The 18,029-nt window shown below is 36.1% G+C and overlaps 1 long non-coding RNA gene across 1 annotated transcript; it reads left to right on the top strand.

Moving 5' to 3' along the window:
* The first annotated feature begins 1,684 nt into the window (after positions 1–1,684).
* LOC121403007 lies at positions 1,685–8,787 on the top strand. Its single transcript, XR_005966946.1, has 2 exons — positions 1,685–6,209; positions 6,430–8,787. It is a non-coding gene; the product is annotated as an uncharacterized LOC121403007 (long non-coding RNA).
* The last annotated feature ends 9,242 nt before the right edge of the window (positions 8,788–18,029 follow it).

Below are 18,029 nucleotides of genomic sequence, written 5' to 3'. Positions count from 1 at the left end.
GTCAAAGTACCCAAAAATTACTTCGAAATTCAACGTTTTTGAATTCGAAAATTTACTTCGAATTCGCTTCGACTCTTAGTAAATGTGCCCCTGTATATCATAAGGATGCTCTCTATAAAAATAATGTATTGATTCCTTCCTGTTATACTGTATATAGTGCTTTGCAAATGTATTCATACCTTTGTCCAGGTCTCTTGATTTACTGAATTTCAAATCCTACACTAAAATGTTATTCTCTGCGATACTTTAAAGCATTAAAGGTTGATATCTGTTTTTAAAGCTGAAATTGTTTTATATTAGAAAAAAACTTCAAGAAAAGTAAAAACACTTACATTTGTGTATTTTGTGTGGTAAGTGGCAGCAATACTGGGGTTAATTCTTTTGAGTTAAGTAGGAACCAGCTTTCCACAATATTTGGTACCTACTGATTTGTGCTTATTTTTGCAAATAAAACTTGTGCACCTCAAGTTTCAAATAATGTCACAGACTCTCACAGACTGAGATCATTGCTTTGACTGGGCCATTGTACAACATTTTTGTTCTTGAGCCACTCCAATGTTATTTTGTACTTGTGTTTGGGATCATTGTCCTGCTGAAAGATGAACTTTCACTCATGCTTTAGTTTTCAGCAGACCGAAACAAGTCCCCTTGCAGTATTTCCCTGTACTTTGCAACATCTATTTCTCCTTCTGTTTTAACAAGATGGGTTAATTCTTTTGGGAGAAAGTACATACCAGCTTTGCCCACTGTCCACGAGTGATTTCTTTCAGTTCTTCCAGACAGATTTGTTTCAATTTTATCAGGTTACTCAGATGTGAAACAGTATCACAGTCTCTACTAGACAGAGATCAGTGCTTTCTGTTCTGTTACTTTGGCTTCATGTTTGAAATTGCTGTCCTGCTGAAAGATACATTTTTGATAATGATTCTGTTTTTTAGTAGTATTTTTGTCTGTATTTTGTAACATCAATTTTCCTTCCTTAAACACACTACAGGGTTGCTTTCACATGGCTCTTTGAATAAAGGCTTCTTTAGTGCCATGCTTCCATTATAACAAATATTATAATGTATCAAGAGTATACTATGCTGGCTAATCCATACCTATAGAAAAATATAGTACAGGTATAGAATCTATTATCCAGAATGCTCAGAATCAGGGTGTTTTCTGGATAAGGGATCTTTCTGTAATTTGGATAACCATACCTTAAGGGGCAGATTTACATAGGGTCGAATATCGAGGGTTAATTAACCTTCGATATTCGACTGCCGAATGTAAATCCTTCGACTTCGAAGTCGAAGGATTTAGCGATATTCCTAGGATCAAATGATTGAAGGAATAATCGTTCGATCAAACGATTAAATCCTTTGAATCGAACGATTCGAAGGATTTTAATCCATAGGCTAACATTGGCCTCGGTAGGTTTTAGGTGGCAAACTAGGGGGTTGAAGTATTTTTTAAAGAGACAGTACTTCGACTATCGAATGGTCGAATAGTCAAACGATTTTTAGTTCGAATCGATCGATTTGAAGTCGAAGTCGTAGTCGAAGGTCGAAGTAGCCTATTCGACCATTCAAAATTCGAAGTATTTTTTCTTCTATTCCTTCAATCGAGCTAAGTAAATGGGCCCCTAAGTCTGCTAAAAACCCAATAGAATTGCCATTGATTTGGATTAATTATATCTCAGTTGGCAACAAGTATGAGGTACTGTTTTATTATTACAAAGAAAGAGTAAACTGGAACTATTTCAGAAACTTTTGGGATAATGGGTTTTCAGATAACAGATCCCATACCTGTAGTAGTAGTAGTAGTAGTAGTAGTAGTAGTAGTAGTAGTAGTAGTAGTAGTAGCAGCAGCAGCAGCAGCAGCAGCAGCAGCAGTAGTAGTAGTATTACAACACTCATATAACCAAAACACATTGGTGGGACTGAAAACTTTTGCAAAGAGCAAAGGTTCCCTTTTTAGTAATAGAATTACATCTATTTTCCTCCATATTTTATTATGGATTGGTCTTACTTGCAAAACATTATTTTACTTATCTACATTACAATATTTGCCTTTATCTTCATTGATATTTCTTTCCCCTCAGGCAGTGTTTGCAGTGTTGACATACATGTGGATTGGCAAACTGATCAAATACTGTGTATAACTAACAACAGTGTGGCCCCATCCTGCTCTGGATTGGCAGATGTACTGAGAGTCTTTGAGATTTTCTATTTTGGTCAATCAGCAACAGAATGTGATCTTTCTCACTGGGGCCCCAATACAGAATGATGTTTATCTAATTCAGTGGCAAGGGACTGTATTGAATGACCTAGTTACTGTATGTCAGGTGTTTTTATCTTAGAACACCTCATCCTGAGCCATGGTTAGATTAGCTTTCCTCAAATGTAGTGTCTCTGTTGATATATATCAAATGAGACTGTATTAAGGTTTCCATTTACTTGAACATATAATAGGCTCTCTGTTTGACATCAGAAATCCAAAAGATCCCTATTTCTGGTTAAACTTCTACTAAAAAAAGATATGAAATGTTTTTGTTTCTCTTGGACGTTTTGGTTACAAAAGTCAGTTGTGGCATTTGTGAAAACTTTTACGATGGTGACTTGCAGCAGATTACAATAGGAATTGAGAATCTTCTTCTAAAATAAGTCAGTTTGTTACTAAGCCTTGGGTAAACTTACTTTTTCTATGGCATCCTATGTAACGTTCTACCCATAAGTTGTCTACATTATCATTGACCTCTGTGATTAAATAATCATTTAAAACTTAACACCATTTGTATTTTTCCACACCATCCAAGTCAGTTATTCCTTTAAATTGATGTTTTATATTCAAGCGTTCAATTCTCAAATCAGTCCGTGATGACATTTACAATCTAATTTAATTATGACGATAAGCAGGAGTCATTTAAATTGCCTTTATGTTTTAGGTAGTTGCTTACCTGGAGGAACCCCATGCAAATACAGGAAGAAGATACAAACTCCTTAGATAGTGTCCGGTTTGATAAAGATGATAGTGTCCAGTTCGTAATCGAATCCAGAAGCCCAGCACTTCAAGGCAAAGAGAGACCTGAGCCACAATGATACCTTGCAAAGCCATACATGGAATAGCTTCATTTTCCAAATTTACCCTGTTAAACTCAAGAAATAACAAAAAATACCACACATGTTCCTGATGGAAACAATAGGCAAATGTATGTTCAGTAAAACCCTATGCATTGCAATTGTGTTTAACGTGGTGGTATACTACTCCTTTACAGGAAACATTTAGAGCCAGTTGGTACCTACTTAACAAGATATTTTTGCAAAAGGGTTTTTTTCCAAATTGGTAATCCCTCTATTAACATGCATTGTGTTAATTTAAATCCAATAGTTTAATTTTCAGGGATTAAAGGTTCTGTGGTGTGTTAGACTCCAGCAAAATATATTACAAATGATTGAAAGACTACTATAGTTTATATGCTGTGTAACCATGGGGTCAGCTATTCAAGCTGCAAAAAAAGGAGAAAAAATAAGTATATAATGTTATAAAAGATCATGAAGCTACTACTCTGTCGATGGCAGTGAAAGGGTCAATTTGGCTCTTTAGCATCAATGTCCACCTTGAGAAATGATTCTGCTGTGGGCGACTGTTCTCAAGACATTGTATTGATCTAATGCTTTCTCAGCCTCCCTGGAGCTAGAGAGAGGACGGATAAAATGGATGGAACGAGTGTGCCACATCAGGAACCATTCAGCAATATATCTCTCACAATTACTATAGAGCAGGGAGCAGCGTGTGTACGTGAATAAATATTTCTGATATTCAACAGATGAAACAGCTTTAAATCATGTGTTCTGCCAAAATACGCTACTTAGAGATAATATTGTTATATTAATCATGGATTTATGTTTATGCCCTAAAACGAAATTCCTTAGCACATTTCTTTTATAATGGATTTAGCTTTAACATGAATAACCATGACTGAGAACAACAGGTATATAAGCAAAGTTTTCTCACTTTTTTCAGAGCTAAACATATGGGTTTATTTGTTAGAATTCAGTTATCTTCTCATGGGGCCTATTCACACAAGTCACTTTTGTAGCTCGCAAAAGAAATAAAAATACATTTAACATATGATCTATATATTTGATTTTGATGCTTGGTTTACTGTATGGTGATTATTTTATTTCTTAATTATAAAAAACAACAGAGTAGAACAGACTAATGGCAACATGGTAGCACAGTAGTAAGCATTTCTGTCTTGAAATATAGAGGGGTTTCATACCAACCAGGGCACTGTTTCAGGGAGTTTCTATATTCAGCCTTGCTTTCTTGCATTTTCTCCAGTTTATACAGACCCTAGAGTGTGTATATCAAAATTCCTGTAGCAGTGATTAAGGAGTGATTAAACATTTTCTGCAGGACGTAAATTAAAAAAATAGCAGTTTATAGTAGAGGGACTAATGTAGTTGTCTTCAAGCATAGTGTCAGAGACACAGGGATTCCCAAAGGAAGAGCCCAAAAGTTTGCATGCAAAGCATTGTATGTATCATGTTCTATCAGATCGTGAAAACATATATCTTTGAATACCAGAGCACACTTGTTTCTGTAAGGTCAGTGTGCAGACTGGTGCTATTGTCCTGCTAAAGCATGTATTTATTTTTCTGGAACTGGATACCTATTATTTCTGACAACACAGGTGCACCATTCAATTCTTTTCTTACTTTTCTAGGACCAATGTTATTGTTAAAAACAAACAAAAAAAACCAGCCTGTATTAATTCACAGTTAAAGGATATTGACAGCAGACAGTGGCCATATCCCACCCACCCCCAACTAAGAAAAATCTTACCTCCAAGTGTTTACATTGTTCTGAAAACATCAATACTTATATAGTCCAATTTGATGTAAATCCTTTTAATGACCTAGAGGTGATACCCTATGCATGTGACTGCTGTTTGTACCCTTTGGAAAATAAGCCTCAAAATGTAACTGTAATATAATGAAACTAATTCAATAGCACTTCAAGATCTAAGGGGTTCCTCTGCATTTTGGAAGCTCTGATCTTTATTTTTTTTTCATTCATTCATTCATTCATTCATTCAGGGAACATGGTAATATGGTTAACAATAGATTGCAACCTGTGTCATTAGATTTGTGGAGCACAATTATTATAAATTATATTGAATTTCTTCCTAGATTGCTTGGAACTTGTCCGTTTCCAGCTAACGGGTCTTTCTGTAATGTGGAGCTCAATGCCTCCTAGCTTCAATAAATCAATATTAAAAAAAAACAAAAAAACAATGTAATTGTTTTCAATGTGGATATATAATAGATTAGTTAACATCAAGTATAAGCTGTCCAAAGGATGAACTGTTTATTTGGATATGTCATTATGAAAAATTGCAGTGCCGTATATCTGAATTTTCTGGATCACAGGTTTCCAATATTTGGTTCCATACACATATTATTATTATTAATGATAATAATGATTAATGTTTTTAAAATGCCAACATATTTTGAAATCCAACTCCATAGCAATTCAGTGAAAGTGGTTTTAATATATTAAAAGGCCACTATGCCATTTATTCTCTGATTAATTTCTTCATGCTTTTAAGAGTTACTTTTCTTAAATGATAATTTGAACCCATCCCATAACTTGTTAAAATTCCTTTCTCTGCTGCTGTAACCTTTTTTATATGCTAATTCTAAAGGGGCAACATTGTTTGTTATGCAATAAAAAAAATGATGCCTTGCTGCTTGTGTATGTCTACTTTGTTTACTGCTGACTTCTCAGCCACCGCCAAATAAATACACCTTTTTAAAAGGCATGAATTATCTCCTTGAATTTACAATGCATAACAAACAATTGCATAACAAAAGGGAGGAAGGGAGGAAATTCATTCAGGTAACACATAAGGTTAAGGTAACACATAAGAACAGCCTTTTTATTGTTTTGAGAAGGAGTTTAAACATGCCTATTAAGACTTGATATAGCATTTTGAAAAAAATATTTTAATTTATGTACTATTGATACTATTCATTAGGCCCAACTGCAAGTCGCAAAGCATCCAATTTGGCATGTTATATTGGCATGGGATCTAATATTTTGAAATCTGTGCAAGAAATTCAGTCAACTATAATTCTTCCTAGCTATGAAGGATTTGAAATATATATTTGAATATATATGCACACTTTTCATTACTTGTATTTCCCTCTTCATTGCAGGTATCCTATTCCTTGCATGTTTTGTAACTTAGTGACATGTTAACCAAAATATTAAAGGAAATATTAGACTTTGTTTGTTAAAGGATTACAGTGGCACACACGTCTACTTTTAGCTAATTCTAATTCAGCATGAGAATATTTTTAGGATATGTTTGCAGATGTAGCGTCATTTATTACATTTATTCTTGCACTAAAAGGCTGCCTCTTTGTTCTTTGGCAGGGGGAGCATCTGAATATAACTTGCAAGCATCCTGTCATGTCTTAAAGGTGATTTCTCTTTCTGCCAGGAAAGAAAAGGAATTGATCAAAACACAGCTGCATCGAAGATCTCGGGTCTTTAAAAGGTGCCACAATGCTTGGGAGTATCTGCCTGTACTTGAATACAAAGGGTTATAATTAAACAAGACAGATATCATATGGATGCTAATTCGACATAAATGGAAAACAACTGCTTAAAAATAAAGTTTGCGGGTTTTAGGCCAATTCAGCCATTGTCTAAATGTAAGAAGTTTTGTAAATTACAAAGGGATTTATTTATTAAAGTTAATTTACATTTCATCTAACTGCAGTTGCCCATTAGTGAAAACACTTTTTAATCTACACGGACAATTCAGATATGTTTGTTTAGTGAACACATGTATAATTTATTAATATTGGTTGCAAAAAGTGGGCAGACGCTGGTTAACATTTCAAATGAAAAACAAGCCTTTCATGCATGCATAGAAAAAGTACCAATAAAACCACCGTATACTGTGTATGCAGATGGCCAAATGACGTCTATGTTATTCAGCACTACATCATGAGGACTCTATGGATTCTCTGTCTCTAACTCTGGTTCTGTAGCAGTGTAATTACCAATATTATTATAATTATTGTTCAATGTATGGCTAGCAGCGTTGGACTGGGCCTGCTGGACACAAGGAAAAACCCGGTGGGCCCCTGCCCCCATGGGCCCTGCTAAACCAGGTCCGCTTCCTCGAAGGGGGAGGGAGGTTAAAAAAACACAGTAATTACTGCATGTAGGAGTGGAGAGAGAGTGGACGGTGGGCCCTTGATTTCACGACGCCCCAGTCAGACAATTAGTCTGCTGAAAATATCTGATTGGTTGTTATTATTAACTATAATGGTACAGTTTAGCACCTATGTTAGTAAATTAGCCCTCAAGCTAACTACCAATCAGTGCTTAGCTTCTTTCAGTCAGCTGCAGGCACAACAACGAAAGCAAACATATGATTGGGTGCCAGTTTGCAAATTGCTTATAAATAACTTAATTCTATACCCATACCTTCTTTTCATAGCATACCTATCTTTTTTCCATTAGCCTTTTCATTTCTTGCTCTTTTGATACAATTTTGCCTTATTTTATCTTCTGTGTTAGAATGTCCAAACTGTATTCTACTCTGCTAACTGTAACCTACTCCCCTACTTCATATAACCTATTAGTAAGACTTCTCGATAGCATACTGCAGCATCTGCTTTCTGTAGACTGTTATGGTTCCTCCACCACTTCCTCCCTATAACATTCCCTTCTCTTACCTATCCTTTTCTAAATGGCAATACAGCAGGGCCCCTTTGTGATATTGCCCAACTTTCAGCACTCCAGTTGTTGTTAAACAGCAGCTCCCAGAATCCTAGCTTAAGCATTGCAGTTTGAATATGCCTGTTGTATATACTGAAAATGTCAAAAGGCTGGCAAACATTATACAACCTATGTATTCCTTTGTACTTTTGTCTATGGGTTTCCCCTTAAGGCACCTCTCTGATGATGGGAACAAATGCCGTCTGTGCCCTTACTAAGACCAGCCCTGTCTGAAGAACATGCGAGTATGCACTGCTGTGACACAACTTACACATTTTTCATTTAAAAGCTACATAAATAATTTATTTAGCTCATTTCCACTTAATACATATCCCACATACTGTTCTGTGGTTTTACCCCACTTGCAGTTTCTCTGTTTGTTGTGTGGCTCATTTCGGCCTGCGTTTAAATGGTTACATATGACAGGAGTTGAGCAATGCCTATGAACGGAAGGTGTTTATCATACCAGATTGGGCACACTTCCTCTCCTTTGATAACAAACAATCCAAACACACACTTGTATGTCCATTATATGTAATTAGCTTTATGATTAGACAAATTCCGTATGAAAAAAATGTTTATTTCACATTATCATTTCCTATGCAGTCTACTGTCTAGGCCTTTTTTTGGTGACATCAATAATTATATCCAGCTGTTTTTTACAGATCATCATCAACACATTTTTTTTTCTCCAAATAAGTTTTCTTGTTTCTCTATGAAAAATAATAAGTAATGAGTAAAGATTATTCACATATGTTGGATACCTTATTTCTTAAAAGGGAAAATAAACTCCCTTAAAGTAATTGCTTTTTTTGAGGCCAGACCATTTCCCTCTCCCTCTACATATTTCTGTTTGGACATGAGTGAGAGCTTCCATATTGCACCATATTTTAAATTACTCTAGATTTAATTAGCTTTTTTTTGGCCATCCATGTACATTTTTATATCAAACTGAAAACACAACAACAGCATTTAATTCTGTTTGTTTCAACAGTACAACAGCTAAATATTAGTGATTATATACCCTGGAATCTTCCTCCAATCAGCATGATCTGTGTAGTAAAGCCAGCATGGTGTCAGAGACCTCATGGAGGCCAGGTGTTAATTGTATTAGCATGATTGGAGCTATGAGGTGTTAGTAAAATGTCCAGGGAGGTGCTAAAACAGCATTCTATGTGGCAGACAATAGGGGGGTTATTTTCTAAAACCCAAATTAATCATATTTTTTTTATTAAAACAAAGTCGACCAAACTCCCATCCACAAATTGAACTCATTTATCAGTAATTCTTCTCAAAACAGTTGCAGCGAAATAAAAATGTTGCAACAAATTTATAGGTCATTTCGAATCGTTAGATTGGCGCTACGAAAATTCCAACTATATCGGATTATGCAGCCCAAATCAACTTCAGGGACATCTGCCATTGACTTCTACATGATCTTGACAGGTTTGAAATGGAGTATTTTTGGATTAAAATTTTTAGCAGCTTTGGGTATATAATAAATCTCTAAAATTTAGATTTTTTTCCATCTAAAAATCCATGCTTTCTCCTTTAAAAACTTCACCACAACAATTTGAGGTTTAATAAATGGGCCTTTAGTTGTCCCACCCCCCGCCTCTGTTCAAACTTGGTTTTTCTTTAGCATATATGGCTTATTTGAACCCATGTGTCCTTTTTCCTTTAGATGTACAGTAGGTATACTGCTGAGTTCTGACCAGAGGAGCTGGCTCTCCTGTGCTGTGCCATATGTTTGTGTAAAGGTTGTTCAGTTTTAAGTTCACATTCTGGACAGGGAGGAGAATTGGTTTAAAAGAGGGGTCAAATAAGCCATATATGAAAAAATGGATAAAACAAGTTTGGAGGAGAGGGGGGAAACCAACGAGAGCTGTGAAAATGGACTAGGGGTAGGCAGAAGACTACCCAGCCCAGCGCCCCCCTGCGGTTGCACCCTAAGCAGGTGCCTATTCTGCCTACCCCTAGTTCCGGCCCAGAGTGGCTGGCCGCCCCTAACAACTTGCCGTCCTAGGCCTGTGCCTTTATGGCCTCGCCATAAATCCGGTCCTGCCTCTCCATGGATGGTTTAATAACACCTTATAGCTCCAATAATGCAAATACGTCCAACACCTTGACTCTATAAAGTCTCTGACCCCAATGCTGGTTTTAATAAACAGATTATGTCGGATGATTAGCAAAACATCTTCAATGAAAAAGAAAATACAGCAAGTCCAGTTGATTTGACTTATTACTATATATACCATGACCTGGGTGAAAACATTCACAGACAACAGCAAAATCCAATAAAGCTGAGCTTTCTGGATAATGGGTTTCTGGATAACGGATCCCATAACTTGATCCCATACTTGATCACAGTATATTTACTATTCATATTTGTACTTGCCATACACATATACATACATGAGGGCTAATTTATGGAAGTATAAAATTAGAGCTCACCGTAGCAAAGTACACTCTCTAGTCATTCCTATGGGATTTTTAGAGGCGTATTTATCAAATGGTGAACTGTAACTTTCATCCATTAATAAATACACCTCTAAAAATCCCAGAGAAATGGGGGGGGAGGGAATATTTTACTGTGGTGAGTTCTCATTTCTCACTTCCATAAATCTGCCCTATGGTGTTACAGTATTTAACTGACTACTCGGATAGGAAGACTGAAAATTCAAAGACTGATAAAAAATAGTAGACCTCAAGGTTATTAAGAGGAAAAAACATCATCCCAGGTGCACTGTTAGGGTATATATAATAAATGGACCATGTGTCCATAACGACTAAAGGTGGCCAGAGACGCAAAGATTTTCGGACCTTGTGTGGATAGTCCTGACATTTTTCGTCCGGCGGAGATCGGTGTGCCATAAGTCTTAACCTCTAGACTGATTCTTGCAAGGTAGGTGTTACTTAAATATACAGTCAGACAGACAAAAAAAGGAAACAGGAAGGTATATAGATAGTAGATAGATAGATAATAGACAGTGTAAATATATTGTAAGCAATTGCAAACATATACTTATATACTTGTTTAATTAATTTAATTATTCATAGGCCATTAACTATGTAAGCCAGTGGAATATATTCATCTCTAAAAGCCACCAATGCATAATGTCAGAGCATGCATTTGTATATTATACACTGTCTAGAAAAATATACTGAACGTGTCTGTTGTAGAGCTTTAATATCCAGTTCATCACAGCTGTAATGTAGCATGAGTTCATTGCTTTACCTTTGCTCACAGCATTTAAAATGATTCATTAGTGTGCATAAACGCAGTTCATAGGTGCTTATTTTATTGTATTACACCCTGATATTTTGACATATTCTACCCTCCTCTATACCTCCCCTTCATTGTACAGTTGGAAACTGTTAAATCTCTCCCTCTTACAGGTTCATAAGTGATATGAAAGAATAAATACATTTTTAAGAGCAGATGAATTTGAATATTCCTGGAGCAGATGGCTGTATAATTACAGTTCAGATTCCTGCCACATAATTAAATAGTACCTGTGTGCTTTAAATGCATGGTTGCTACATGCTATTTTGGTTTCTGTAAACTATTTTGCTAGCAAGGAATCTTATTTTATCTTACAAAAGCATTAACCATGTTGTTTCCATTTTGAGGCAGTGGACAGTTTATGCAATAGCCTTTTCTGAAAGTGTTCATGATTATTAGTAAATAATTATATTGTTTTGAACAAAGTATATAAATTATTATTTTAAATCCATTTGGAGATTTATTTAGATTAATTTAGAGGCTGACAGCAATGTATAGGGATATTGAGCTTAATTATACAGAAAGTATTTATTATTTTACAATGTTCTGTATAAAGTATACATCAAGTAACTTAAAAAACAACAACTTTACAACACCTGAATTAGTAATACATTACAAACCAGTAGAAATAGATCATAGAGGTAATTAATTACATTACTGCAAAGTGCAACTATCCATACTATCCACCTTTTTTTGTGTCAGTAATGCCAGAATTTCAGAATACCCACAGAATTCAAGGTCAAATTACCAGCTACCATTAGCTAAGCAGGCATTAAGATATTAAAGGGATCCTGTCATCGGAAAACATGTTTTTTTCAAAACGCATCAGTTAATAGTGCTACTCCAGCAGAATTCTGCACTGAAATCCATTTCTCAAAAGAGCAAACTGGTTTTTTTATATTCAATTTTGAAATCTGACATGGGGCTAGACATTTTGTCAATTTCCCAGCTGCCCCTGGTCATGTGACTTGTGCCTGCACTTTAGGAGAGAAATGCTTTCTGGCAGGCTGCAGTTTTTCCTTCTCAATGTAACTGAATGTGTCTCAGTGAGACATGGGTTTTTACTATTGCGTGTTGTTCTTAGATCTACCAGGCAGCTGTTATCTTGTGTTAGGGAGCTGTTATCTGGTTACCTTCCCATTGTTCTTTTGTTAAGATGCTGGGGGGGAAAAGGGAGGGGGTGATATCACTCCAACTTGCAGTACAGCAGTAAAGAGTGATTGAAGTTTATCAGAGCACAAGTCACATGACTTGGGGCAGCTGGGAAATTGACAATATGTCTAGCCCCATGTCAGATTTCAAAATTGAATATAAAAGAATCTGTTTGCTCTTTTGAGAAATGGATTTCAGTGCAGAATTCTCCTGGAGCAGCACTATTAACTGATTCATTTTGAAAACATTTTTTTTCCAATGACAGTATCCCTTTAAGATATAATCTGGTTCCATTGTGTTCAAATGGAATACGTAAGTGGTGGAACAGGGGGTAGGATACTGACTATGAATTTGGCAGGGTAATGTGTTTTAGCATAATATTAGAAAAGGGAGACTTAGATGCCCCATGTCTCCCTACAAGCCTTAATGTTCCATTTGAAATAGGTAGGACTGAGCACTGTGGCCTTATGACATCATTATGCAATAGCAAATAGCACTGTCAGCTGTGTGAGGTCACTAACTAACATCATATTACACTTCACTCACAGGTCTTTTGTGATAAACAAAGAAAAGTAATCTTTTTTTCAAATTGCGTAACCATTTAAAATCACCTAGGTCCATTTCATCATATAATATCATAAAAATAAAGAGTTTTTTCACATTATATACCTGTTTAATACATTTTCTACATACAATACATGGCTTTGAAGAAAAATGTTATGAGGTTTCATAAGGTCTTTATTCTATCTACAAATAAATATGATATTGTTGCAATGAATGGTGCCTTAACTCACTGTGTTCACGTTTTGTAGAGACCACACTATTACATATGGGTAGTGTGCTGCATCTACTAATTCCTTCTGTTTCAACTCGGCTGAGAGCTATTTCAGGAAATCAGATGCGGACAACAAAAATCATGTTACTTGTGGATGAAATCAAAGTTAAACCAGAGCGCTGTAACAAGCCTGTATAACTTTACAGGATTCAGAATCACATCCCTGCTTTTACTGCTGGGCCACATCGTTCTGTAATTTTATTTTAGCGTACAACATGAATATTTTGTTTGAAGTATGGATTATTTCAGTCAGAAAGGCTTAGGTTATTATTTAATAGCAAATGTGTGATAATTGAGAACTGCACTGCTGCTTTCTACCAGGCAAGCACATTAAACAAACCGCATTTATCGTAATGTAATAAAACCTGCATTTACTCTCAAACAATTCCATTTGGTTTTTAGATGTAGATGCAAAAACGTATATTTTCAGACCCTACTGCCCTATAAAATTTCTGCTGTCATCGTAACTCAGAGTTACATGATAGCACAATGTTTGTTTACAAGATTTTTACATGAAACACTTTGATATATTCACCAGCCTAGAGCTGATGCAAAATACAAGTTTTCACTTCAAAAACAAAGAGAAATATTGCTGTCATACAGACTACAGGTGTGTGTAATGCTATAGAATCTACAGTAACCCTTACATTAATGATCTATTTCCAAGTTGCTCTTAAACAGATGGAATTCAAAAACAATGTTTTAGTGGTGGTGGTGGTGGGAGGGGGTGTTTTGCAAGTCTCTCTAGTTTGGTATTTACATTTCTAGGGTTCTGTGGAGGTTTGAATGGAAAATTAGCAGATGAATAGAGGAGGCATAAGTGTAGATTAGTAAAGATTTTTGATTGACCTCCCCAAAAAGAGGTCCACTGCTATATATTAATTTATAAGCTCACCAATGAAAAACCATCTATAGGTAGCCTCCTCATATAACAAAATCACACTCTTTCTCTCAGTTGAGGGACTTTCCATTCAAAAAATCCTTTCATTCTAATTTAAAATTTTTCGTAAAGAAAGAACTGGGAAGCTTACCTTCAAATGTACATGTACTACCTTGGAGTAGGAAGTAGCTTGCACAATTTATTTTACCCACAGTGAACGACAATTATACATTGTGATATGATGTTTTATTATGCAGGATACTGAAATACAGTTGCTATTTATGGCACTAGCCTCCATAATTATGGGGGTCTGGGAAAGTGGATTGGCGAGCACTTATTTTGCTATAGTTGTGCATGGGTCCATTACACTGTTGGGTAACTTCAGGAACAGTTAATAGACAATTTCGGGAGATTGCTTTGCACACATGGAACTGTATAATTACTGCCTGCCTAATGCTCCATGTGCAACATATGGCATGTTTAGTAACTAGGAGTGTAACCGGCAGCGCACTTGCCTTGCATACTGCAACTCCTATTAAAATCTCCATCACAGTGAATATTTTCACATGGCAGAATTCAGACGGTAAAAAAATTCAGGCTGATGCAGTTGCTTGGCTCCTGGGCCACTTACTGTATTACAATGCATCACAATGGCGAATTATGATATGATTATGATATCTAGGTGGGCCATTGTTATCGCAGTTTAAGGAGAATAACTTTGCTGAGACATTCATCTACTTACAGGTCCAAAAGCACATTTGGTGGGAAGGAATAGTTAGGACATACAGTAAACATTTCCCCTTAATTTCTACAGTAGTTTTTGCATAAGATTTGAGAGCAAATGTGTAATTAGAAGTGATTTGTTCAGTTTAGCTAAAATATTTAGTTATTGATTGTTCTCATCAGCTTTGTTGTAGTTATGAACACTTTTTCTTTTCCTAAAGAAAGCTTTACAAGAAGTAATATTCTTGCACAAAATAGTTTGGCAAAGTTTGAAATCAATATTTTGAAAGAAATCAAGGTTTATGACATTCAGGATAAAACTGAGAACATTTTTAAAAAGTTTGTTCAAAGCCACTTGCAAAGAAATTGGTGCATTAAAAAAAACTTGAGAGAAACTATCTCAACCCCAACTTAATTTTGATGAAACAGGAAAAATACTTAAAATCCACATGTTTAATTTAATTAAATGTGATTACACTAATTCATTTATGTCATTACATATTCAATAATGAATTCAGGTAAAAATGGCACTCTTTCACCAGTGTGAATATTTTTCAAAACTTCCACAGGTAAAAAAGTAAGTAACATAGTAAAAACCACACACGTCCATCAAGTTTAACTCTGTTACCTGCTCTCTGGTTGCTTTAACCATAATAACCTAAGGCAGAATTGTATATGTGCAGGTTACTCAGACCCTCCTCTTTTGCACCCTGCTAAGGCATCAAGATGAAATTACAGTGATTTTATTTCAGGGTTCTTCCTTGGAGACTTTCACAGTGTTTACACTGTACAGTATATACTTAAATAGCACTTATACATTGCAAGTGGCCAACAATTTGCAACTCACAAACTTAATTTGCACAATCCTTTTTATAACAACCTGCTTGGTGTGTGCCTTCTGTTTGTCTCCATTTCATCTCTCCCTCCCTTTGAATGTATGAAGGGAGCCATGTTTTTTGTTGTAACTCAAGAAATTGGTTATAATCCAGCCATTGATTGGATAATAGTCCCAGGAGAAACACCCTCCAAACCACATAAAAATTCAGAAAAGTAATTCTGTGGAGACAAAATAAAGTTCTAATGTTCTGAGTTATCATTAAAATACCATTCCATTTCTGTAATGTATCATGTTTTTGATATCCCATCACTGACGGTGAATGTAATTTCTTCCAGCAGGCAGTGAATGCCACTCTCTTTTGCTCTTTCTTTTACCCTCATCTTGAAGCAGACAAATATGTGCAACCAATTTGCAGTAATCATTACAGGACCTCTTCTTGTCCTGTAAGATGCATGGATTTTCTATTATTAATAATACTAAGAGGTTTGTTTAATAGACCTGTCTCTGTGAGATAATTCCATGCTCAATACTTTCCCAGCAATGCATAACAGAACAATAAGCTTCATACTTAGCAATTCATTCCTTTATGATAATCCCCTTAATCGAAACATTTTCAGAAGCAGTAAATTGACTGAAAAAATAATCTCCCTAAAAATGTTCTTTACCATTTTTTGAAATTAGCTAAGAGTCTACATATCAAAGGGATGACTTTTTCCTGGTCCTAGCATTAAAACAGATGTTAAAAAACAACCAATGTGCGATACATAGCCCCAAAGGAATGGCACACCAGTGAATATATCACAGCTGCATAGCAGTATCCCTTGCAGGACTGCACCAAACTTTAAGGGCAGTTGGAAGCACAAGGCCTTTCTAGGACTGAGTGTTTAAGGGGTGGTTCACCTTTAAGTTAACTATTTGCATATTATATAATGGCCAATTCTAAGCAATTTATTAGTTTTTACAGTTTTTAAAATTGTTTTTTTTTTAACTTCTTTTGACTCTTTATACTGTAGCTTTTAAAAGGGGGTCACTGACCCCATCTAAAAACAAATGTTCTGTAAGGCTACATATTTATTGTTATTGCTACTTTTTATTATTCATCTTTTTATTCAGGGCCCTCTCCTATTCATATTCCAGTCTCTTATTCAAACTAACTTGGACCTAGCAACCAGATTGCTGAAATTGCAAGCTGGAGAACTGCTGAATAAAATGCTAAATAACTCAAAAACACAAATAATGTGAACCCATTGCAAATAGTCTCAGAATATCAACCCCTACATCATACTAAAAGTTAACTCAAAGGTGAACAAACCCTTTAAGGAGTAGAAGAAAGAACAAGGCCAGAACTGGAGACAATGAGATAGTTGGAATCAGGCCAAAGGTCAAGGGCAGGCAGCAAACAGGATGATAGGCACAGGCAAGGCAGCCAGTTGGCAGATAAAGTAACAGGCTCAGGTCAGGGTAGGCTGCAGATAAAATGAAAGTCAGGAACTGGCTAAGGGTACTGGCAGATGGGGAAATTTGCTGCTTGCATTATGGCTAACCCAAACCCTAATATCTCCCCAAAATGCTTTCCCACTGGTGATAAAGTAAATAACTGATTGGTAAAAAATAATAAATCCCAATAGTAAATCAGACAGGTTAGATTTTTGTTGCATATGTTTTCCTACCAGCGATTTACTTTATTATAGGTGGGAAAGCATTTTTGGGCGATTTGTTGCGCGCGGTAGCTCAGATTTAAATGCAGGTGACCCCATCTCTATTAGTTTGCTAATGCTAGTTTGTCATATCTTTATGGTTTGTAGCCTAAAAGGAGACTCCTGGTGAATTAATTTGCAGCAGCCAATCACTGTTGGTTACCACACTATGAGGGGGACTGCCCTTGCTGGAGATAAATTAATAGCCACTCAATCTCAGTTTACATCCCCTCCTGCAAACGTGTTGATTTCCACAACATGTTTCAGGCTCAGGACCCTTTATCAAAGGAAATAAACACATTTGCAGCAGCTAGCACTGCTTCAGTGGTTTTTCTCGCAGTAACTCCATATTATTTGCCATCAGAGGTGGGTGTGTGGGGAGCCTGAATACTGAAGTATACAGGAAACTCACTCATACTGATCAGTATTTGCTGTTTGATCCTCAACACCCTCTAGAACTGAAATGGGGGTTATCAGAACTCTGCATCACTGGGCTGAAACGGTGACTACCAGTGCTGAGTCTAAGGACAAATAATACAAGCATCTGAAACGAGCTTTGAAAATGTATGGATATTCAGACTGGTCAAAACAGCATCAATGTCAAGAAGAAACATTAGGCCAACACACAGAAAAGGTGCAAAGCAGGCAAGATAACATGCACATTTTGGACTGAGAAGACAAATAGTTTGAAAGAGGTGCCATTTCTGCTAAATTGGAACAACCGTCTCTAAACAAAGGAGGGGGGCTACCCTACTACTTGTCAGCAACATAAAATCATGCTTCACCATCCTTACCCTGGAAGTTTCACAACAATTCACATTTCCAGTCTG

Source organism: Xenopus laevis, chromosome 4L (assembly GCF_017654675.1).
Source record: "Xenopus laevis strain J_2021 chromosome 4L, Xenopus_laevis_v10.1, whole genome shotgun sequence".
Lineage (NCBI taxonomy): Eukaryota > Metazoa > Chordata > Amphibia > Anura > Pipidae > Xenopus > Xenopus laevis.
This window is presented reverse-complemented; position numbering and strand designations above follow the sequence as displayed.